A 24126-nucleotide genomic window follows, 5' to 3' on the forward strand; every position below is an offset into this window, starting at 1 on the left:
GAGGCCGCGGGCCCTTTCCGGGGCGTCACCGGCGCCTTCTTCGTCGGGACCCGGGAAGCGGGGTGGGCCGGGCTGAAACCCGAGACGTGCGGCGCGGGCGTTGCCATGGCGCCGGGAGGGGCGGCGCGGCCGGCCGTGGGAGTTGCGAGCCGAGGGAGCGTGGGGCCCGGCTGCGGCCTCGCGGGCGGCGGTCAGGCCGCGTGGCGGCAGGGATGAGGTGCGGATCGCGGGCTGAGAGTCGCGGCGCAGACCCGGTCCGGCCACCCACGCGCTGCCTGGCGCAGCAGGGGCCGCTGCGCGGGCGCGGCGAAAGGCGGGGGTCGCCCGCGTCCCGGCCCCACCTTCCGAACCAGCGGCCCGGCGCCGCGGTTGGGGCGCGCGCCGCGCGTGTGAACGCGTGTGCGCGCGGGCCGGGGCGCTGCCTTTATGGATGTTGGGCATCTTTTAGGTTTTTGTTGTGGTTTTGTGTGGACATACAGTGCCCATTTGTGTGTCCCCTCTAGAAAAAACAAAGGGGGACCCTTTTCTGGGAGCTCGGGGAGGAGTGGCCGATGTTACGGGCTTTGTGATCACCGACACGCGCTCTCCGAGGGTGCAGACAGCGTGTACATATGTGTGCATGTGTGTTCTTGCGTGTGTGTGTGTGTGCATGTGTGCGCCACGACCCTGCATCCAAGCGGGGGTACGGCCGCGCCCGCCGGCGTCATGTGACGATTTCTTTCACGACCCGGTCCTGTTCGGATTTTGTCTCATTGCAGGTTTAGGCTTCCGGAGGATCCGCCTGCGTCCTGGCTGCTCTCAGGACTTCTGGACGGCTCTGAGGCCCAGTGGACACAGGTCCCTAACGGGGTTAGGGGTTAGGCTCCCTAACGCGAGGGAGAAGGAGGTGGCACGCACCAGAAAGAGTCTGTACTCCTGCACATCTCTAGGTGTAAGCGGGACAGGGGTAGGTTCAGCTCTCAGTGGACTTAAGCCTGGGGGACCCCCAGTAAGAAACTCGAGTACAAGTACCCCATCTTCCTCCTTGCCCGTCCTAGGGGCTTTTTTTCCCCCTTCTTTCTATTGCAGAATAAGCGATGTGTATAGTGAAAGATTGCCCTGCACCTTCTGGATTTCCAAGTGTTCTCCCTCCTTCTTGGGTAAAAGTCAGCTGAGCACATCCACCCGTGTGCCGGGCACCAGCACTGGGCACTGCGTACCTGGACTGGAGCCAGCGCAGCCTGAATGCGTTGTTTCGTTGTGTTGCGTTGTATGTTTCTCCCCTGAATCCCCCAGATTCAGTGTTTTTCCTTGGAAACTGGCTTTCCTTTCAAGGGTAGTGAAAGGGCCATATCTTTTAGCAAGAAGATTGGGGGAGGTTGTGTTAACGTAGAATCAGATAAAATAATGATACTTTTCTTAACCTTTTCTGGTATAATTTATCATAAAGCAGTCGATTTTTATAAAACCTTTAAGTGTGCTATAAATCCACAATACAAATATTGCTGCTAATAATAACCAGCACGGCTCATTGTCTTTTGTTTTGTAGGAGAGGCAGTATATAGGGAAGGAAAACTAGCGGTGTACGAGAGTGTTTGTTTTTCTTTTTATTTCTTCGCCGTTGATGTTTGACAGCATTTTGTGTCTAGGTGAATTCAGTCTCAAAAGTGACTAAGCATATTGCTCAGTGGAATGGTTCTCACTGGAAATGTATTTTAGTAGCTACAGATTTTAACTTCCCAGGTTTGTATTAGAGGCTATAGTTAATCTTTAAAGCGAAGAGTATTTAATGTTTCCATTTCTTTCTGATACATGACTTTTGCTCTTCTAGGTTTCACTAGGAGGCTGACTGCACTTCACCTTCTAGTTTTTTTGTGTACATCTATTTGCTAATATGTTTCAACTGAAATTGTGCAAGAATTTTGTAACATGCTAAGCCTGTGTATTTGCAACAGAATGATTTATATGCAATAATGTAACTGCTGTTTGGATGTTTACTAACTACCAGTGGCCTTGCAAACATTTAAAGAATCAGAATTTTTCAATGGATTATATCAGTCCTTGGGAAAGTGTAAGGGCTTTCCACTTTAGTATTTACCCTGCTCATATAAGCATATTGATTAAATAGTCTCTTTCCAGAACTCTCATTTGGAGAGAAATTTTATATAGTGTACAAATACAGCAAATCAGGGGGCTGGAGATTTAGCTCTGCGGCATAAGTGCCTGCCTTGGAAGCAGGCAGTCGTGAGTTCGATCCCTGGTACCGGTAAAAACGAAAAAGACCAAAAAAAAAAAAGAAAGAAAGAAAAAGAAAACAAATACAGCAGATCAAACTACCATAGCATAAGAATTCTTCTGGAAATATAGGAATTACATTAATACGGTTTAGAAAAATATGTAGTCAGTACAAATGCAGCCTATGTCACACCCCAAGCACTTTCATTTAAATATAATCGTTCAATTAACAGGTAACTGCAGTTAAAATTGTTACTAACACATTCTGGATTTTGTTGTTTAAATTTAGAGAATGTACTGCTAGATGTCTTTTTTTTAAACTTTTTGCTAATAAGACTTTCCATGGTTGAATAAAGCAGTACCCTGTAGGGCTGGATTGTAGCACACACCTGCATGTATGGGGTCCTGGATTTGATCCTCAGCACTGCCAAAAAAGTAAAATAAAATGACCCATCCATTAGTAAGTCCTGTGCGCAGGGCACCTGGTCCTAGCAACGCCCACACCCGCTTCTGCAGGACTGGCTCTGTGTGCTGTTTGCTGTTGAGATCCCAGCCTGCCGGGCTACAGCATTGTTTTGTTTTGTTTTGTTTTGTTTTTCTGCCAGAGCAGAGCAGAACAGAATTGTCTACTTCTGTCTGCACGTCCTGAGCAGACAATATTAAGATGGCATAGCTGTATTTCTGGGGGCCGAGGCAGCTGGGAGTGACCTTGCGCCAAGTACACAGGTCACACACAGGAGGGGGACAGTCAGCCTGCGTGCGTTGACCCCACTGTTGATTCTAGGTGCAAGTTCTTTCCCTGATTTTGAAAATCGCTCAAGTTAGGAGGAGGACTGGAACCACCCTCGTCCCTCCTGCTGTTTGCAGAACCGGCTGTCAGAAGCCGGCCCCTCCTCTGCAGCGGGGTACAGCGCCTCCCAGCCCTGCCTTCTCTGAATTCTACAGTTGTTTTGAAATTCAACGCAAAGATAACAGAGGAAGTGTGACCCGCCGGTGTGTGCTGCCCCCCGCTGGCCACGGGCTCTGGTATCGCTGCCAGCCACTTGGCACGCTTGAGTTTGGTGGTTCTTGAAGGAAGTTGACAGAAATGGTTTGAATAAAGAAATTGCAGCTAAGAGCAGTGTCCGGTGGCAGATGAGAAGTGGTTAAGAGTCCTAAATGGAGAAGCCTTAGCACTGGATAGTTATCAAGATCATTCTCCATCTTCTGTCACATTTTCTATCCCAGTTTGCATATTTACAGTAAAAACTATTAAATTGCAAAAATATATCAATGTCCATTAAACTAAGTTTTAGAAAACTACCCGACAGAATAGGGGAGAAAAAAACCACCAATTTAAACCCAGAGTTATTTTGATACATTTACTAGAGCTGCAGTCAGGGTTTCCCTCTGGCTACTGTATTTCTCCCTTGAGCTGGCCCTGTGTCTTGCAGACTTTCTAGAAAAAGCCAAGAGTCACCTCAAAAGATATTAAAAGGAAAAATCAGAAAAAATATGGATGGGAAAGAAAACATATTCTAAAAGCTACAAATAACATCCTAAAAAACCTACCAATTAAACCTGGCAGTTGATGTGTCTGGTGTGGTTTTTTTCACCGAGTAAAATCATTTGAACTCACGAGTGTGTCCTTGTGCCAGGACGTCTCCTCCTCGGCTGGCCTGGCCTGAGTTGGGCCATGCCAGGGAAGATGGCACTGGCAAATGTGTTTGAACAGAGCCGTTTTGCAAACAGAGAAGGGGCCCAGGGGCTCCGAAGATCTGCCAACCATGGCTGTGGACACCTTTATGGGTGAAAGCATAGAGCTGGTCAAAAATATCAGTGGTTATGACTTGTGCAAGTAGTTCACACTACAATGGTTGATTCCTAGCAATGTGTGGGATCAGTAAATAAATCATAATATGGATAGTGTCCGTATGTGATCAGACTGTAATGGGATTGAGCTGAAGTCCTGTGGGGGTGGTGTCTGTCTGTCCAGGGAGTCCACATGTCTGTCCAGTGTTACAAGGAACAACAACAGTTAGCCAAGCCAGCCATAGAAGTATTGCCCTTTGGCCTGGTTTCTGACATTCATAATGGAAATGTTATTAACTAAAGTAACTTGGGGGAATAAGCATTAGTGAGGTTCCTTGGAAGTAAACAAAGCAACAATTTGCCAAATTTCAGCAGATGCTGCTCCACTGTTCCCGCCCTACTTGCTCTGCTGAGCGGAGATTTCGGTTCAGATAAACCCATTCTAAGAATTAGGTCTGAGGTAAACACCAGCAGGCCTGCTAATGCCTGCAGGCTCCTCAGGAAAGGCTCCCATGCCCACCTAGCATCTTCCAGTTGAAAAAGAAAAAGTAATTAGGTACTGAAAATATCTTGAAACTGTGTTTTATACTGTAAGAACCCCTTTTAAGTTTGTAAAAATAAGCATTAAAAAACCATGGTTCCTGCTGCTATTAAAAACACAGAAAATGAGCCATACTGATGTTCTGATGCTACGTATTTTTCCATTTTTATTTGCAGGAAGTTGTGGCTAGTTTTAACACTTCTTCCCACAAAAAGTATAGTGCAGTTTCAAACCTCAAAATGTAAAATGAAGCTACAGATCGGCGTGTCTGTCTTTTTCCGTGCAAAGTACAAAAACCAGCAAATATTACTAAACATGTGTTCAGCATTTGTTAAGCCTCGTATTTTAGGAATTATGCAGAATGTCAGACTCTGCCCTTTGACTTTCCTACCTAAACAGGGCACTATTAAATACTCCTGCATGTATGACCTCTGGCTACAGTATTGTCACACATAGTTCAAAAACAAAAATTGCATACCTGTTATAGCCAGCATCTGGCATTTTTCCTGTCTTACTGCTTAATTTCAATTCTTTGTGTTGATGTTTGCATTCTTTTCCAGTGATGGCACATGAGAGAGTCATGTTCATCTTTGAACCTAAGAAATTACACCAAGGTTTAAATAGTACATCAGATGATAGATTCGGGATGATTCCAGGAAAAGGCGAGATGAAGTTGTTGTCAGAAAACAAGCGTCTCCATCTTGGTTCAGTAGATTGCTATTTTCTGGATGAAATTTGCACTTAGAAGAAAGCAAAGGGCAGAGACAGAGTAGAAGGTAAACCGAGGCAGCTTTAAAATGTGTCTCGTGTCATCCTTTTCACGGACAGGTGTTAAACACACCCATTGCTGCTTCCAGTGCGGCTAGGTAGTGACCCATCCACAGCCACACACTTCCAAGACTTTCTCAGGTACAGCTCAATGACCTGCTAAGGTGGAAAACAAGTTTATTCCTTCCTTGCAAATGGGATTTGCGAGCTCTATCCTGTCCCAGGAGGAGAAAACCCTTTCTCATAGGCCCAGGTTTGCTGCCTAGGTCTGCAGGATTTGCACCTGCTTGCTCAGTGCCCTGCACTAGGGAAGATTCCTCCCTCTTCACATGGCCTGGTGACAGCCCATACTGACCCAGTGGCAGCTCATAGCAAACTCTGAGCATGAGGTTTGTGCCAGGAACTGGCTTGGACTTGTGGACCAGGTTCCTGCTGAGGCTCCTGGAAGGCACTATCTACCCAGGGTCTCTCTGGCTCTCTCCTTTCTCCTGCCTGAGCCAAGATGCTCAAGCCAGCCCTTCCTAATCAAACTGTTCCTAGTGGTGTGCTTGATTACAGCAGTACACAATGTGGGGACGAGGTCTTTCGCTAAAGATAGAGACCCGCTATGCTATTTCTTGCCACCAATGTGTGGGGGATAAGGTGTCACTTTGTAGGCCCAACCCCCTCTAACCTGCAATTTACAATAGCCGCCCTGGTATGCGAGAAGGAGGTAGAACGGGAATGCCCGTTCTCAGTGAGCCCTCACCCTCTGGAATCCATACTGTGAGCTGGCTTTGTTTTGCAGAAGTCTTGAGGAAGTGGCTGGCCACCCTTTGTGACACTAACAGCAGACAAATTAACAACATTCTTGAGCTAATGAATTTCTTCCTGGGCTAGAGAAGTTGTGAGAACTGGTTGTGATTATTTACTTCACTTAGATAGTTTTAGAATAAACATTGTAGTCTGTCACGTTGTAGCTTGCCACAAAGAATGCCTTTTCACTACTTAATTATCTGGGCTCTGTGAATTGATCGGGTTTTCTATATATGAATCCTAAAATAAAGATTGTGCGTACAGTGCAGTGCAGTGCAGTGTAACGCGGTGCAGACAGCAAAGGTGTCTCTCCTGTCTTTCTTTTCCAAGCGCTGTACCCCCCGTGTCCCGACAAGGCGTGCGTGTTTACCTTGCCCGGAGTTCAGAGTGCTCTAGACACTCACGACAAGTGGCGCCCGAATTCAGGGACTCCGAAGGTCGCTTAGGAAGGTAAGTATAATTTTATTACGGGGAAATGGGACAATCTGCTTCCTCTCCTTTCTTAAAAATTCTTAAACATTTATTATCTATATATGGCATATCGCTCAGGTCAGCTGACTTGGATATGTGTATTGATACAATTAAAGAATATAATCCTTGGTTTCCAGATGAAGGAACTTTGGATGTAGAAGTATGGAGGAAGGCAAGGGTTAGTATAGAAAGGGCTATGCAACAGGAGGAAAAGATTCCTTTACGTTTTTGGGCTATTTGGTCGGTTGTGTACTCTTTATTAAAAGCTATGGAAGATGAACATATTGTAGAAAATCTTCAACTAGAAATTAAGCCAGTTATTCAGGAATTGCCCCTCACAGAGGAGGAGCAGAATGTAGTTCAAAATGACGCTATCGCTTTAAGTAGTGAAAAGGCGTCCAAACCAAAAGTAAAATCCGCTACAGCCGACTCAGCTTTAGCTGCCGCAGCAATATCAAATTATGACAATCGCCCAATTTTACAGGCTATACAGCATTTAACACAAGAGGTGAAACAACTCTCCGTTAAGCAGAACCCGCCTGTAGTTCCCTCTGCACCTCCTCCATCTAACCCTAATTGGAGTAAAGCCAAGCTAGCTTTGGCTGATTTACCAAAATTAGGGGATTCTGATGAGGAAAAGCCTGCCTTTGCTTTCCCTGTAATCAGGCCTCAGCCAATAGATGGAGAGGCAGTTCCCCCTAGATGGGAAGCATTTAATATGGATGATTTAGCAAAATTAAAAAAGGCTGTAACCCTTTATGGCCCTCAGGCTCATTACACTAGAGAATTAATAACATCAGTAGCAGATCACTATGGTAATCTTGCTCCTTATGATTGGAAAGCCTTGGCCAAAATTCTTTTAAAGGAGCCAGAATATTTACAGTGGCACATGTGGTTTATGGAAGGTTGTGCGGAAAAGGCAAGACAAAATGCTGACGATCGAGATCCGAATATTAGACTCCTTTCTTATCCCATGCTCTCTGGTACAGGTTTCTTTGATACTGTTGAGCATCAGGCAGGAGCTCCAAGAGAGATTCATGCTCAATTAAAAGATATTGCTTTAAAAGCTTGGGATAAAATACGGCCTAAAGGATCAGAATATGGATCTTGGGCTAAAGTTCTGCAAGGAGCCAATGAACCGTATGTTGAGTTCGTTGCAAGACTTCAAAATGTTATAGAAAAAACAGTAGTGGGACAAGACTTACAAGAGCATCTCTTAAAAATGTTAGCTTTTGAAAATGCTAATGATGAATGCAAAAGGGCTTTAATTCCAATAAAAGATACTGGAACGATTGACAATTTTATAAAACAATGTAAAGATTTAAATTCAGAATCTAGGAAAATGCAACTGTTTGCTGAGACCATGGCAACCACGTGGACTAATTGGCAATCTAAAAAGGAACAGTCTTTAAAATGTTTTAATTGTGGTCAGATAGGACATGTAAAGAGGGCCTGTCCAAAACTTGTAGGCAATGATCAAAAAAAGAGATCTAGAGCTCCTGGCTTATGTCCAAAATGCAAGAAGGGAAATCATTGGGCTCGTGAATGCAGGAGTAAACAAGTTAATTCAGCTGAACAAAAGGGAAACGGGAGAACGGGCCCTACCCCGGGCCCCGGACAAATCAATGGGGTAACTCTACCGTATTCTCCCTACAGCCAGCCACCCAACACAGTGCCGCAGTGGACATACCAGCCTTAAAAGATGTAGAATTAAGAGGAGGACAATCTCCCGTGAGAATTCCTACAGGAATTTTTGGTCCTCTGCCTGCGGGAACTTTTGGCTTGCTCACGGGTAGATCTAGTTTAAATCAAAAAGGCATTACTGTTCACTTAGGAATTATAGATGCAGATTATACTGGAGAAATTCAGATTCTGATGTCCTCACTTACAGATTATAAATTATTAAAGGGAGAACGTATAGCTCAACTCATTTTACTGCCTTATATCCCAATAGGATCCTCTGTTGTTCAGCGAACAGGAGGGTTCGGCAGCACTAACCCTATTAATGTAATGTGGACAGCTAAATTATCTCAACAACAACCTCTTATTAATATTTTTATTGAGCATAAGAAAATTCAGGCTCTTATAGATACAGGCTCGGATATTACTATTGTTAAACCTACTGATTGGCCTTCTCATATTACTTATACTATTATTCCATGTAATATAAAAGGAGTAAGTAAAACTCCAGTAAATACAATTGGACAAGCCACAATGCATATACATATAAAAAATGAAGAGGGTCAAGTTGCTGTTATTAAACCTTATATCTTAGAGGTACCAGTTTCTATTTTAGGAAGAGATGTATTAGAACAATGGGGAGCTTATATACATTTTTAATATTTTGCATGTTTCTACAGCCTAGGGAAATGAATCCTTTAAAGCTTAATTGGAAAAATGATGACCCAATTTGGATAGATCAGTGGCCTATGACTACTCAAAAGTTACAGGCAGCGCAGGAATTGATTGATCAACAGCTTTTTCTACATCACATAAAACCATCCACATCTCCTTGGAATTCTCCAATATTTGTGATAAAAAAGAAATCAGGCAAGTGGAGACTTTTAACGGACTTACGTGCTGTAAATTCATCCTTAATTCAAATGGGAGCCCTTCAGCCCGGTATTCCTTTACCCTCAGCGCTCCCTGCTGGTTGGTTTGTATATGTTATAGATTTGCAAGATTGTTTTTTTTAACATCCCATTACATCCAGAAGATAGAAAACGGTTTGCTTTTTCAATTCCTCAAACAAATTATCAAAGACCTTATCAAAGATATCAATGGAGGACTTTACCCCAAGGAATGAAAAATTCCCCAACTATATGTCAAATTTATGTTGATGCAGCATTAAAACCAGTGCGTGCACGATGGCCTCAGGTTTATACGGCTCATTTCATGGATGATATTTTATTCTCATATAGTGATAGAAATGTTTTAAAAGATATTTTAAAAACTTTACCTCAATATTTTTCTCCGTTTGGACTTGTAATAGCACAGGATAAAATTCAAAAGGAAGAAGTTAGTCATTATTTGGGATATATTCTTACTAGACAAAAGGTGATTCCACAAAAAATGTCTATTAGGAGAGATAAGTTATCCACTTTAAATGATTTTCAAAAATTATTAGGGGATATTAATTGGCTTCGTCCCACACTAGGTATTCCTACCCATGCATTACAGCATTTGTTTGCTACTCTACAGGGCTCTTCAGATCCATCCAGCCCTCGTTCTTTAACAGCAAAAGCCGAGCAAGAATTACAGTTTGTAGAACAACGAATTAAAGATGCATTTTTAATTAGGATTGATCCTAAATTGCCTCTAACTTTATATATTATTAATACTTTTCAATATCCCTCTGCAGTTTTAGGTCAAAATGCTATGCCAGTAGAATGGGTATTCACTAAAACTAAGCAATCTAAAAATGTTATGCCTTATATTGACATGGTTGCAGCTTTAATTATGAATGGTAGAGCTCGTTCTATAACTTTGATAGGAGAAGATATAAACAATATAGTTATCCCTTTAACTAAGGAACAATGGGAATATTTGTTGTCAATTACTAAAACCTTACAAATTGCTTTAGCAGATTTCATGGGAACTTTTTCATATCATTTTCCTAAAAGTAAATTATGGGATTTTTTTAGACGTCAACAATTTGTGGTTAATACCTTATTAGCTGTACAGCCAATTCCACAAGCTTTGACTATATTTACAGATGGATCTAAAAATAAAGCTGCATATTGGACTCAAAAATCTTACTGGGTACGTCAGACAAATTTTAACTCTATACAACAAAATGAACTTTTTGCTATATTACAAGTGTTTTTAGATTTTCATAACCAACCTATTAATATTATAGCCGATTCGGCCTATTCTGTTGGAGTAGTGACAAATATCTATTCAGCTGTGTTATATTCTAATAAGCCTGCTTTATTGTCTTTATTTCAAAATTTACAAATACATGTTCAAAAAAGAAATCATTCTTATTTTATTACTCATTTACGTTCTCATTCTCAGTTACCCGGACCATTAGTATCAGGTAACAATGCAGTGGATTCCTTAGTTATGTTCACCACACCCGTTGAAGAACATCAATTTAATCATGCAAATGCAGGACATTTGCATCTTAAATATAAGATACCTTTTACAAAAGCTAAACAAATTGTAAAAGCCTGCCCTATTTGTAGACCATTACATTTAAGAATTATTCCCGCAGGTGTCAACCCTCGAGGAACTCAACCTAATGAATTATGGCAAATGGATATTACACATGTACCTTCTTTTGGTCGGCTTTCTTATGTACATGTAGTTATTGATACCTATTCTTCATTTCTATGGGCTACTGCTCAACAGGGAGAATCCACTAAAAATGTTATTGTACATTTATTGGAGACTTTTGCAGTTATGGGAATTCCTTCTAAAATCAAAACAGATAATGGACCTGCTTATACTAGCAGAACATTTAAACAATTTTGTGATCTCCATAATATTATTCATATTACAGGGATTGAATATAACCCCCAGGGTCAAGCTATTGTTAAAAGAGCACATGGCACTCTTAAGTTGCAAATTAAAAAATTAAAAAGGAGGAGTCAGGAGGATATTCAGATACCAATACTGTTTAAATTGCAAAACAGTCCAAAAACATTACTGCATCAAGCATTGTTTATTTTAAATTTTCTCAATTTACCACAAGGTGAAATATTAACAAGAGCTGAAAAACATTTTGAACAGCAACAACAGCCTTTTGTGATTAATGAACCTATTTGGACTAAAACAGCTCCAGAGGCTGAATGGGAGAGGGGCACATTGCTCTATAGGGGGAAAGGTTTTGGTTATATCTCCACAGAAAATGGAATTCAGCAGTGGGTCCCTGGACGATGGATCAGGACCCGCGTCTCCAGATCCTGTTCACCAGCCCCGGAGACAACTCCCCAAGGAACCGGAACCGTGCCTTCAGAAGCGAGCGCGAAACCAGCTAGAAGCTGAGGATGCTGAGTTTGTTCCTATCGCAGCCATGGCCAGATTACAGCTAAGAAAATCCCGCCGCTCACAGCGACCAAATTTAAATCCCCTCCCTACATGGGGACAATTAAAGAAATTGACCATAGAAGGGCAACGGCTTGTCCTTCAAGCAGGAAAGCCTTTAAACCCTGAAAACTTGTTTTTAGCTTTATGTGCCTTGCTCACCGTTGCATCGGGGACTGAGGTACCTCCGCATTCGTACTGGGCATATATTCCAAACCCCCCTTTATTAGAACCTGTAAAATGGGGAACTAGTGATATTTTACTTTATACCACACCTAGAGAAATTTTGTCAGCACCGTGGGCTGATTTAACCCCCCACAATCAAGATGATGGGACACTATTCAATTTTACTTATTATGGTAATCAAAGGCCTATTTGCATTGGGGAACCGCCTTGCATCCCTCTGGGATGGCAGTATTGGATTCAACATGGAATAAAAGCAGGCAACAAAAGGACAAGGCTTCAAGCCTTGGCTGCTCAAACCTTTAATGTTACCTGGAGAAATTTAACAGCACCTGATACAAATACATTTCCTGTATGCCCTGAATTTACTTATAAAAATATTTCTTATAATCCCATAATTTGGCAACTATGTATGGGAAAATTTGCTAAAAATATTGATGGGTATATTATTTGGGGACCATTTGGAAAATTCGTTAATGGATGTGCTGAATGGAATGAGACAAGATGTAATCTCTCTGTTGTGTATAGTCTTCCAGATCCAAAAAAAATAACTGACGGAGCTCCTATATTTCAACAAAAGACGGCTCTCTTGTGGTGGGGAGATGGTGGAATCGCTAACCCTGCTGTTGCAGCCGAAGAATACCCTCATCACCTTCAAAATCATATTTGGAAGATCCCAGCCGCTATGCAACCTGTAACCTTGTACAATGTTTCATATTCAGGGACTAGTCGATCTGTATCTACTACTTATAATTTTACTAGGTTTAAAATGTATAATATTACTGTTTGTGCACCTCTGCCTTATGTCTTTTTAGTGGGAACTTTTAATTTTACACATTTTTCTTGTACTTGTTTAAATTGTCAATTGTTTACATGCTTAAATAACACACTAAATTTCACTAAGCCTTATACAGTTATGCTGTTACAACAAAAAACTCATATTTGGTTGCCTGTAAATTTAACTCGACCTTGGTCTCAAGACCCGGTAATTTCTGTTACTACTGAATTTTTTAAACATCTGTTAAAACGTACAAAAAGATTTATTGGAATAGTGGTTGCTGTACTGTTAAGTCTGATAACTGTAGCCTCTCTAGCAGCAGTCTCAGGAGTAGCTTTACAAACCTCTTTGCAAGAAAAACATGTTGTCGAATTATGGCATGAGAATTCTCATGAACTTTGGTTAACTCAGTGGCAGATAAACGCCAGACTACAACAACAAATAGACCTCCTTAAACAAACAGTTGAATGGATGGGTAGAAAAATATTGGCTCTTCAGCATCAAGTGTTTTTAAAATGTGATTGGAATTCAACTACTTTCTGTATAACCCAACGACCTTATAATCAGACAGAACATGAATGGGAAATGATTAGAATGTATTTAAATGGAAACACCTCTGCCCAGGAGGAAATAGAATCTTTGCATAATCAAATTGACAAGGATTTTGCAAAGCAAAATGATGATGAATCTCTAGCACAATTCGCGCAATTGCTTGCTCAATCTTTGAAAGGATTAGATTCCAAAGGAATCTGGCAGAGCATTACCCACACTTTTAGTGGCATGGGACTTAGTTTAATTATAGTTCTCATTGCCATAGTTCTTGTGTATTTTTACTGCATAAGACGAAATGCTATTAATAACCTGATCTTATGGAAATTGTTGTTAAAAAATAAAAAGGAAGGAAGTGTGGGGGATAAGGTGTCACTTTGTAGGCCCAACCCCCTCTAACCTGCAATTTACAATAGCCGCCCTGGTATGCGAGAAGGAGGTAGAACGGGAATGCCCGTTCTCAGTGAGCCCTCACCCTCTGGAATCCATACTGTGAGCTGGCTTTGTTTTGCAGAAGTCTTGAGGAAGTGGCTGGCCACCCTTTGTGACACTAACAGCAGACAAATTAACAACATTCTTGAGCTAATGAATTTCTTCCTGGGCTAGAGAAGTTGTGAGAACTGGTTGTGATTATTTACTTCACTTAGATAGTTTTAGAATAAACATTGTAGTCTGTCACGTTGTAGCTTGCCACAAAGAATGCCTTTTCACTACTTAATTATCTGGGCTCTGTGAATTGATCGGGTTTTCTATATATGAATCCTAAAATAAAGATTGTGCGTACAGTGCAGTGCAGTGCAGTGTAACGCGGTGCAGACAGCAAAGGTGTCTCTCCTGTCTTTCTTTTCCAAGCGCTGTACCCCCCGTGTCCCGACAAGGCGTGCGTGTTTACCTTGCCCGGAGTTCAGAGTGCTCTAGACACTCACGACACCAATGAGGTGGATTTCCCCCAGTTCTATGTGCCACCTGAGATGGCCCTGCAGGTGGGGAGCCCATGGGCTTCTGCACGATACCCCATGCTGGGAAGCCTGTGGCTGGTGGTGCTGTTTCTGTCCATGCTTGTGAAAAAAGCAGCTCCAGGTACCAGCATCAGGCAGCCTGGTGTGTTTGCTTGTAAGAAAAACAGAATGAAACCCCAGACCCAAGCAGTGCCCCCAGAAGTGCAGAGTCCAGTGGGAGATAAAGAGCTGTTTGCACAGAGCCAAATCAGGCCAGTTCCAAGTACAGAAAGAAGTCTAGCTGCACAGGGCAGTGTAGCATGGAAGCAGTGGGCTGTCACTGCACAGAGGGCTGAGACACACGGTGGGGCTGGCGTGACCAGAACATGCAAAGACACACAGAGTGTTAACCATGTCTTGCACCAAGCTGCCTGGTGAACCAAAGGATTAAATATTAAAATGCAGAACCATAGCCTTTAGTGAGAGGAGAAAAAAGTTTGATGAATTTGACTTTTAAAAACAGAATTCACAAGGGGAAAGCAGTAAAAACCAAGGCGAAGTGCAAGGGGGTGACTGACAGGCAGAGTGAGCGTTTACCTCGTCTTTAGGAACGCACTGCAATAACAGACTCAGCGCTGTGAGCAGTCGAGCAGTTGGCCACCTGAAGGAAGGCAGGTGTCTCGCAGGGGTGAGTGACAGTGTCTCTTACTGCGAGAAATTCCCTAAAATTGAAGCACTCACTGTATTTTATGATCATCACTGTTGAACATATCTTTAACGTAGTTGCTGTCAGGCATACCACAGGGCACCCTCATCTGTGTTACTGAGCAGACCTGGCACTGTCTGGCTCTTCCCCAGCAGTGGGGGAAGCATAGAATGACCATGCAACTCAGCCAGTGTGAGTGGATTACGGACACCGAGGCAGGAGGGCGGTGCAGCTGACTCAGGAAGCGGACTCCAGAGCTGCAGCAACACCAGCTGCAGGGTGTGTGCAGAGCCCCGGGAGCACTCGGAGGAGCGGCAGCAGTGTCTTTCACCGTAATACGCTTTTTAAAAGTGTAAAGTCACCATATATTTTTAGTCACACCACAAAGGGCAAAGAAATTGCAACACGCCAAGACACCAGAGTGTTACCCATGTCTTTCACCAAGCTGGCTGGTGAACCAAAGGATCCATACCATGGATGAAGCCCTCCTTATGTGTTTATTTACTATCCTGAGGTCTGTAAGAAAACAAAGAAACCAAACACACATAACAAAAAAATAGGTGACCTGAATGTAAAATTTCCAATAGTGAAAATAAATGCAAAGGGGAAAAGAGCCTGAGCCGTAGGAAAGCTTGTTTCCTGTCTCTTGTAATAAAATAAACACAAATCAAAACCGTAGCATGAAAGACCGGTCTGTTGGTCAGATGATGCCAGCCAGGACCTCAGCATGTTCCAGGGAAGTGGGACCCCAGTTCCCCCCCAGTGCTGCTGCGAAGTCAACCTGCAGGACCGGGGGTTGTGGGGGAGGCACGGGCCTGCCTCTGTCTGTCCTAGCGCCAAGTGTCCAGGTGCTGCGACCCTGGACCAACATCTAGGAGCCACCCGTGCACATCTGAGAGGGCTCCTCTGCACGGCAGCCACTGCATCACTGTCGGAATGCAGGTGTGTACACGAGCTCCTGCCAGGCTCGGCCGAAGCGCAGGTTCCCATGCACTCCACCCTTGTATTCCTGGAGGAGCCCGGCACACAGTGGGCGCCCAGGGTGCTCTGTTGCTCTGTGATTTTGGAACACATTTCAGCATGTTGTCCCCTGATGGTTTTTGTCCTTACTGCAAAGCATAAACAAGTCCATACCAGCCCTCTTGATCTGCTGCCTGGCTGTAAGCATGCACCGCTGTCCCAGCCTGTGGCCCTCATGGTCTCCCGGTGATGAGTGGGGCGGGGGAGCAGGGCCTCTGCAGGGCCAGCGCTGTGTTCCCCAGGCCATGCTGTGGTCCACAAGTCCACACACACTACAGGTGCCAGGTACTTAGCCAGCATTGCTGGATGCAGTTCCAGAAAAGAATGGTTCACTTTTTAGCTCTTGCTAGAGCAGAAAAATGGGGGGAGCCAATCAAAAGGTCATACAAGCTATGTCCCTTGAGCTTTATTATTAGTAATATTTGAGATAGTGTCACTCTATGTGTCTCAGGCTGTCATTAAAGTTGGGATCATCCTGCTTCAGCCTCCCAAGTAGCTGGAATTACAGGTGTACACTGTCACTCCCAGAAAACAAGGTAATTTGGAGGAGGGAGGAATATACTTTTACAAGCAAGAGAATTAACCTCAGAATCCCAGGCCAGAGCATATGGGCAAACCGAACATCCCCCTACCTCGCTGTGTGCTTCCTGAACTCATTGACCTGTGTGGAGATGCTGGTCTTCTTTTAGGAAGTTTATATGGAGGTGGGGATTACCTGAACACACAAAGCAGTATCACCCTGGTAAAATACTTTCAATTTGCAAGATTACTAAATAGAGCATCTATATTTTAAATCCATAGCATGGGCTTGTCATCACTCTAGATTCTGCTTATTATTCTTTGTGATTTTACCAAATATGTATATTTACATCCCTGTATTGTACTTCTGTGTAAGCGTAATATAAATGTTACCACACTACTAGTATTTTTTTACAGCTTGCCTTCTTTACTCAACTATTTTTTGTTTTGTTTTTGAGGGAGGGTCTCACTATTCAGTTCAGACTGGCCTTGAACTCACTATGTAGCCCAGGCTGGCCTCCAACTTGCAATGACCCTCCTGCCTCAGCCTCCCAAGTGCTGGGATTACAGCTGTACATCACCACACCTGGCTTTCAGTATTTTTTTAAACAGATATAATTCACACATTCAGTATTTTTTAGTGTATTCACAAAGTTGTGAAATCATCGCTGATGTTTAAATGTGGGACATTTTTATCACTCCAGAAAGGAGCCTCAAGAATCCTCCTGCCCAAGAGCGCTTTCTCAGGATGCCCTCTCTGATCTCTGCCTGGCCCAGCCTGGTGTCTGGTGAGGTGGACAGACTCCGCACTCACGTTGCTTAGTCCTTCTGTTTCAGGGATCATCTATGCATAAAGTGTTTCACTCCTGCTAGTGGACGGTCAGTCAGTTGAGGTGGTTTGTATTTAAATTTTGATGTCCTTTTTAAAAAACACGTTCAAACATCTGTTTCTTAACATTTAAAGTTACTTTCAGCAAGTGTGTGTGCAGCATCCATGTTCTCAGGAGCTCTCTTCTAGACAAAAACATGGATTTGCCTGCAAGTTCAGGTGCCTTCATGTGTAACATAGTAAACAATTCCTTTCTTAAGAGGGGTACAAAGTAACAATTCCACTAGCAGCACGGACTTAAAATTCCTTCCCATGAATATATATATATCTCAAATACTGTTGCTTTATAAAAATATTTTCCCAATATTTTAATTTCTCTTTTCATTGTCTTTTGCTTGTCTTTTGAATGAGCAGAAATTGGGAACTTTAGACAAGTTTAAATTTAGCAACTTTTCCTTTTGGGTTCTGTACTTTTCTGCCTCCCAAGTAGCACACTGGTTTAACAAATTGATTGGTTTTAAGTTTTTGGTTTCCCAAATTCTTGAGCATTTATTCCTCTATTTCTTTTCTCTGTTTTTGGCTGATTTCACCTCTACTATATGTTTGCATATGACAGTGGCTGAAATTAATTTTTCCTTCTAATTTTTCTTTTAATTTAATGTAATACATGGAGATATTAAAAAAGAAAATATAAAAAGAACTTTTTAGATTTTCATAAAAAATACTCAAAAAGAACAACTATAATTAATACACTGCATACCATAATTTGAACATACACCAGAATAAATAAATAGCTAAATAGAAGATAGAGAAATAGGAATAGGGAGAGGTTCAGATAATCCTCCCAAATTTTCTATTCCATTGTTTTAAAGGTATTTCAGTATATATGGTGATTCGTTTCGTTTATACACGTAGGGTCTCTTCATTCATTGAAAAGAAAGTATTATCCGCCTCGTTTTTGGTAAGAGCCCTTGTCCTCTATGGCTTGTGCTCTGAGTAATGTTTTGGGCGTTTTTCTCATTTCTGAAGCAGCTTTGGCTCTGTGGCCTTGGCTGAACCTCCTGGGCGTGCACCCCCAATGGAGCGATCTCGGGCCCTCAGGCCCTACCCCTCTGTTCCTCCTGGCTGCGTTGACTCCAGGGCCACTGGCTGCCTGCTGCTCCCCGGGTCTCCTCTCCCTGCGCTGCCTGGCTGCACATCGTGGGTACTGCTCACCCTTCCATCTTTATGTTTACAATCCGCTTGCAGGGTTTAAATATTCTTAGAAAGTTTATGCATTGGTAAGACATTTAGTTCTGATGCCCCAAGAAAGGGACCCTACACCTTTAGGTGATATTAAATTTTAAATTCACTTTGTACAAATTTATATGATTTTTCACAGAGGGCTTAAACACATTTTGTTACATTATTCCTAGAACCTGAAATATTTTGTTACTCTTGTAAATAGTGTCTGTATGACAAATTACATTTTCTCCTTGTTGCTTCAGTATTAGAAATAAAATTGACTTTTAATTTCTCTTATATCCAGTGATTTTGTTAACACAATCTTTTTAAATTTAATTTTTATTTTATTAACACATACTTGTCTTATGGGAAAAATTCGTTTTATGAGAAAAAATCCTAATAATTTAAAGTTGTGTGGAGTAAATTTCTATGTAGAGATAAAAATTGACTTTTGTTTATATCCAGTGAGTTTCTTATGGCCTGTATTTAAGTTTTTTATTTTATTAGAACACATCAGTTATAGAGAATGAATCTCTCAACCCTAGCACCCTAAGGCCATAGGTGGGGATTCTCTGCTTTGTAATGAGGACGAACCCTTCCCATGCCTCCTGCACCATGTAGACCACACCACACTGAGCAGGTGTTAGCTCATAAAATCATTATTTTTTAAAGGAAATGTTTCAGAGCCCGCCACTTGGTGAAAGCCTTGTTCTAAGATTTTATTAGGCTCAATTTTTTCAGCTTAGAAAAAGTTGAGTGGAGGCTGAGGTGGGAGGATCACAAGTGCCATCCCTGGCTACGGAACTTAGCAAGCAAGACTTTGTCTCAAAATAAAAATTAAAAAGGACCAGGGAAGTAGCTTGATACCCCCCAGGTTCAATCCCTGATACCTCCAAAACAAATACACAAAGAAAATAAATGTTAATGACCTTAAACTGAGTGGGTTCAAAAGCTTGTTGAATTTTCTGGCCATGGTGGCACATGTCTGTAATCCCAGCCCAGGGAAACTGAGGCAGGGGAATAGCCTGGTGTTCAAGGGCAGTCTGAACTATGTGATGAGACCGTGTTTAAAAAAAAAAAAGTTTTTTCGCATACTGTGGTCATCTGCCTTCCCAGCTTAATTTAAAAGTAGGGTAAACTGTGTTAATTCATTTTTCTTTATAACGTTTAATTTGATTCCTAATACCACACATTTGCAGCATGTAACAAAATTAATTCATTTTCAAATACTACATGAAGTCTGCATTTCCAGAATCAGCCTGACTTGGTCCTCCTTTAACTCTCCAGTGACCTTGCGATCAGGACGCTGCTGTGGGTGCTTCTGATTTCCACTTAGTCCCTCTGGGTGGGGCGTGTCTTGTCCACCTGCGACTGTCCCTGTGGGTGCCCCACTGTCCGAGCTGCCCTCGCTCACTTCAAAGGGCAGGCGCCTCTCAAGTGTCTGAGCTTGGCTGGTGCAGCTTCTGCCCACGAGAGTCTCTGTCCTCCTGGGAGCCCTGGACTCCACCACAGAACACAGATTGTATGCATCCTCCAGAAAGGGAAAAACAGAAGCTTCCAAATATTCAAAATCAATGTAGAAAGCCATTTAGTGATTATCCCTTAGTCTTGCTGCTTAGAATATACAACTATTTCACATCTATTCCTTCGATGGTATTGATGGCTACACTATGTCACCAAGGCAGCCAGCAGTACTAAATAAGAGGTGTTCTACAGGGTTGGTTAAACTCTGAAAACTGTTGACTCCCAAAAGACGACAACTCCCCTGCTCAGTGGTACACAGGTAGAGGAGGGCTTGCTGTGGAGAGGGTGTTTCTGACGGTAAGACACAGCACACAGAGGAGAAAGCGTCCCTCTCCTGCTAACAGAGTTGTCCTGTGACACACACTAACAGGCCCTCCTCTTTCCATCGGCTTCTGGTGACAGGAGTCAGAGGGGTCCACGCCATCCCTGGGTGCTCCCCATAACCATGTCCCGGGAGTTCACTCCCTGGGCTCAGCCGTGTGTCTCTGGAACTCACAGCGACTCACCGAGAGCCATGACAGAGGCCCAGGAGGTGACTACAGGGGTCTGGTGCACAGAGTTACAAAAATCAGAATGGAGACTCCCCCAAAATTAAACTAGATATTCCATTTTACCCAGCTAGTCCCCTTGTGGTGCACTCCCCAAAGAGTTACAGACCACAGTGACCCACACATGCCTGTACTTATGGCTTACATTCGTAACAGCTGAAGACCTTTGGAAGTGGCCTGTGTGTCCATCAGCAGAGAAGTGGATAAAGAGTATTTATGGATGGTCAGTACTACATGGTCACAAAGAAGATAAACATGAGTCACTTTTAGGAAAGTGGGTGGGCATCCAGACTAAGTGAAATCAGTCAGGTGCATAAGCTTAGATTTCATGTGTTTTCCTTATGTGAGAAATCAAGACATAAATAAATTAGAGACCAAAGTAAAACACAGAGAATAGGAAAACGGAAAACAGACCTTTCTGCAAATGGGGAGGAGACCAAGAGAAGCAGGGAAGGGGCAGGGGAAGCAGCCACGGAAAGAATTACAGCACATTTTGCACATGTACCAATTCCTGTGATGAATTTAATCATCGTTTGCTGCAAACGCGTATTAATAAAAATTATATCATCACAGGCGCCTTCCCGGGCACGTCTTTGTCAGACTATGAAAGTGCTACAAGCATACTCAAGTCCTCCCTCGGCGAGCGCTTTCCCAATTTCAGGTTACATAAAGAAGTCACAGAAGCAGCCTGACCAGAGCCCAGGACAGTGCTCAGACTTGTCCTGCTTTCCTATTCCCCTTTACCTTTTATCTCACTGCCAGTTAGGTATCATTCTTTTTCTGGTTCTCTTTCTTCTCTGAGCTCCTACAACATTTCCTTAGCTCAGCACAATGGGATTTTAAAGATAAGACCACAGGAACAGCAGCTGCTCTTCACTGGCTGGGAACGTCCAGCCCTTGGCCGAGTTAAGTCCTACGTATGTGTGTAACCGTGCACCCATATGTGTATGTCCATGGGGGTCTGTTCTCTCCAGGGACACCCTCCTGTCAGCTGGCAATGGTCATCTCTTTTGCCAGCTCTGTCTCCCCAGCCTGTGGCTCCTACCCCTGAGCCACGACAGTCACCCCCACCCCGAAAGTGCATGGTCTCCTTATCCTGGTGCTGCTGACATCCCTGTTGTGTCCTGGGTCTGCTGCAGCCCTCCCTAGTCTTGCTGCCTCTATGGAATTCTCCAAGGTCCTGATCACGCCCAGTGCAGTTGCTGGGCTTAGTTTAATGTTTGCCGGTCAGGGGTCAGGCACTCTCCAGCCAGGAGCCGTCCCTAGCCCTGGAAGAGTCCTCAGATCCAGGCCCTGAGCACCAGGGGCCACCAACCTCCAGGAAGCAGAACCCAGACACATGGTGGCCCCAGGACAGAGCTAGGCACCCCATCCTCTCGCCAAAGAAGCCAGAGCCCTCACCTCCCACCTCGACGATCAGTAACCACTGCAATCAGAGGACAAGGGCAGCAGCCCTGGGCAGCCCCATCTGGAACCCAGGACAGGGCAGTGGCTTGAGTGCTTCCCCCATAAGGAAGAGCTTGCTGGGGAGGCAGCTGAACACTACGCCATGTCTACACACAGCCAATAACTGCTCCCCAGGCAAAGCCAGGTGCCAGTGCCAGGGAAGTGGTGTTGGGTGGGGGAGTCTGTGGCTGGGGAAGGGCATCCCCAGGTTACAGGAAGGTTGCACCGGCCTGGCTTCTTTGCTTGTAGGTATGACAGCTGTGTGGCTTCTCCCTGCACATGCATTTGCTGACCACAGCACCCGTGAACCCCCACCCTGTCCCAGAAGCACCTGGTTTTCCCGTGCGGTTTCCCAGCTGACAGGAACTCTTTCCTCTTCCTTCAGACCCTGCTGTCTTCTGCTTTACCCACTGGACTCACCAATCACTGGCTGTGGTCTCTGCAGAGGAGGCTCTTCGTTGTGCTGTGCTCTGCAGACAGCAGGCACTGGGCACTGGCCAGGAAGGACTGACCGTGGCTTCTGCCTGAGGATCCGGGCCAAGCTGTGGAGAGGAGGCAGAGCACCCCGGGGCATGGGTCCCACAAACCTCTGCACCCTTCTGCACACCACCGGGTTCCCAGGGATGAGAGGAAACAGAAAGGTGCCATTTACGGGGCTCCAGGGTATGAGGCACCCACAAACCACAGACCCAGAAGCTGTGGCCGGGGCTCCTTGCTGCCTCTGATTCCCACGGATCTGGTACCAACATCCACAGTGTTGATTTGAGATCCCTTAAGCCTCAGAAACTCAACCTGGACAGGGGACAGAACTGTCCTCTTCCTTACAGGAAGAACCCCAGGACTGGGCAAAGTGGGCAAAAGCACTTCTAAGACCACCCAGCCCTGGCCGGGCACGGGCAAGGGCAGAGCAGAGCTGGGCGCCTGTCTTGGAGGGGGGCTTCCCAGGAAGTCCTGTGTCTGGCACAAGGCCCATGGACTGTCCCCCCATGGAGTGCATGCCTATGAGTCCACAGGAGGGGCCACTACAGCCACCTCAGGGTCCATCAGCCCTTGGCTCCAGTGTGCACCCACCCCCATAGGTATCCAATCTAGAGTTCTGGAGTATAGCCTGTGTGAACCTCTGTGTGCTTTATTTTATCTGGGAGGGGGTGAGACAGGATCTCTCTGCATACTTCAGGCTGGCCCCACACTCATGATGTAGCCCAGGACAGTTTCAGCCTCCACAATCCTCCTGCCTCAGCCTCCCGAGTGCTGGGATTACACTGGAGCACCACTGCACCTGGCTGACGTCTGTGTGGTTTAATCTTCTATAAGTCACTTACAACACCTAGAGCCGTGTATACACCATGCACAGCCAGCATTCTGCTCTGTCTAGGGAGTGCTGGCAAGGGAAAGTCTGAGCAGCTCAGTACAGGTGCAGTTTCCTCTACAGTGTTTTCCTGAGCTCGGCTACATGCTCAGGTGTGGATCCAAAGGAAAGAGAGGAAACACGCTAAGCTCCGACATTTCACAAGACCCTGCGTGGGTCTGGTCCAACTTCATGTCCCAGAGCTCCTGGGTAAGGAGCAGAGGACTGCCCTGGGCCTGGTAGGGATGTGTATTGACTGACTTTCTCTGGTGTCCCAGGGCCAGGACAAGTCCAGGGCAGCAATGGAGATACTGCCATTGCTGGATGGAGGCAAGGTCAGGATGCTGTTTTCCTGCTGACCATGTGACAGCACAACACAGGACTTGTCAAAGTCATCTTCAAGGGGGAAGGGGATCCCAGCAAACAGGGGACCCTGGGGACCCGTCACTGCTGAGCAGAAGCAAAGAGCAGCTGCCCCTTAAGTGTGTTTGGTGAGGACACTCTCCCTTCCCCCAGCGTGGGCAAAGCACAAGGAACAGGGGCAGCCCAACCCCCGCCCTGCAGCTGGGAATGTCAGGGGCTTCCCGAGAGGGAAGGATAATGCTTTCTTCCCCAGATGATGTGGGAGTGGAGTTTGAGGCCTGAGATTGTGGGGCCACGTGACCTTCAGCACCTAGCTGAGCTGCTGTGGGCCTGGGCTCCCACAGGGGCCCCAAGTCCCCCCTTGGCTTCCAGTACCTTGGGGACCTGCTCCTTCCAGGACAGGACCTGCAGGCCACAGAGCACATGTGACAGGGCATGCTGTCCAGTGGACCAAGAAGCTCAGTGCAATGACATTGATCTTAGGCCTGGAGACCTGGGAGGGGGCTGATTGCACAGCTTACGGAGCAGCTGGGTGGCGGAGCG

The sequence above is a fragment of the Cavia porcellus genome, unplaced genomic scaffold (assembly GCF_034190915.1).
Source record: "Cavia porcellus strain 051 isolate PalLab524CR breed Dunkin Hartley unplaced genomic scaffold, mCavPor4.1 scaffold_4, whole genome shotgun sequence".
NCBI classification, from domain to species: domain Eukaryota; kingdom Metazoa; phylum Chordata; class Mammalia; order Rodentia; family Caviidae; genus Cavia; species Cavia porcellus.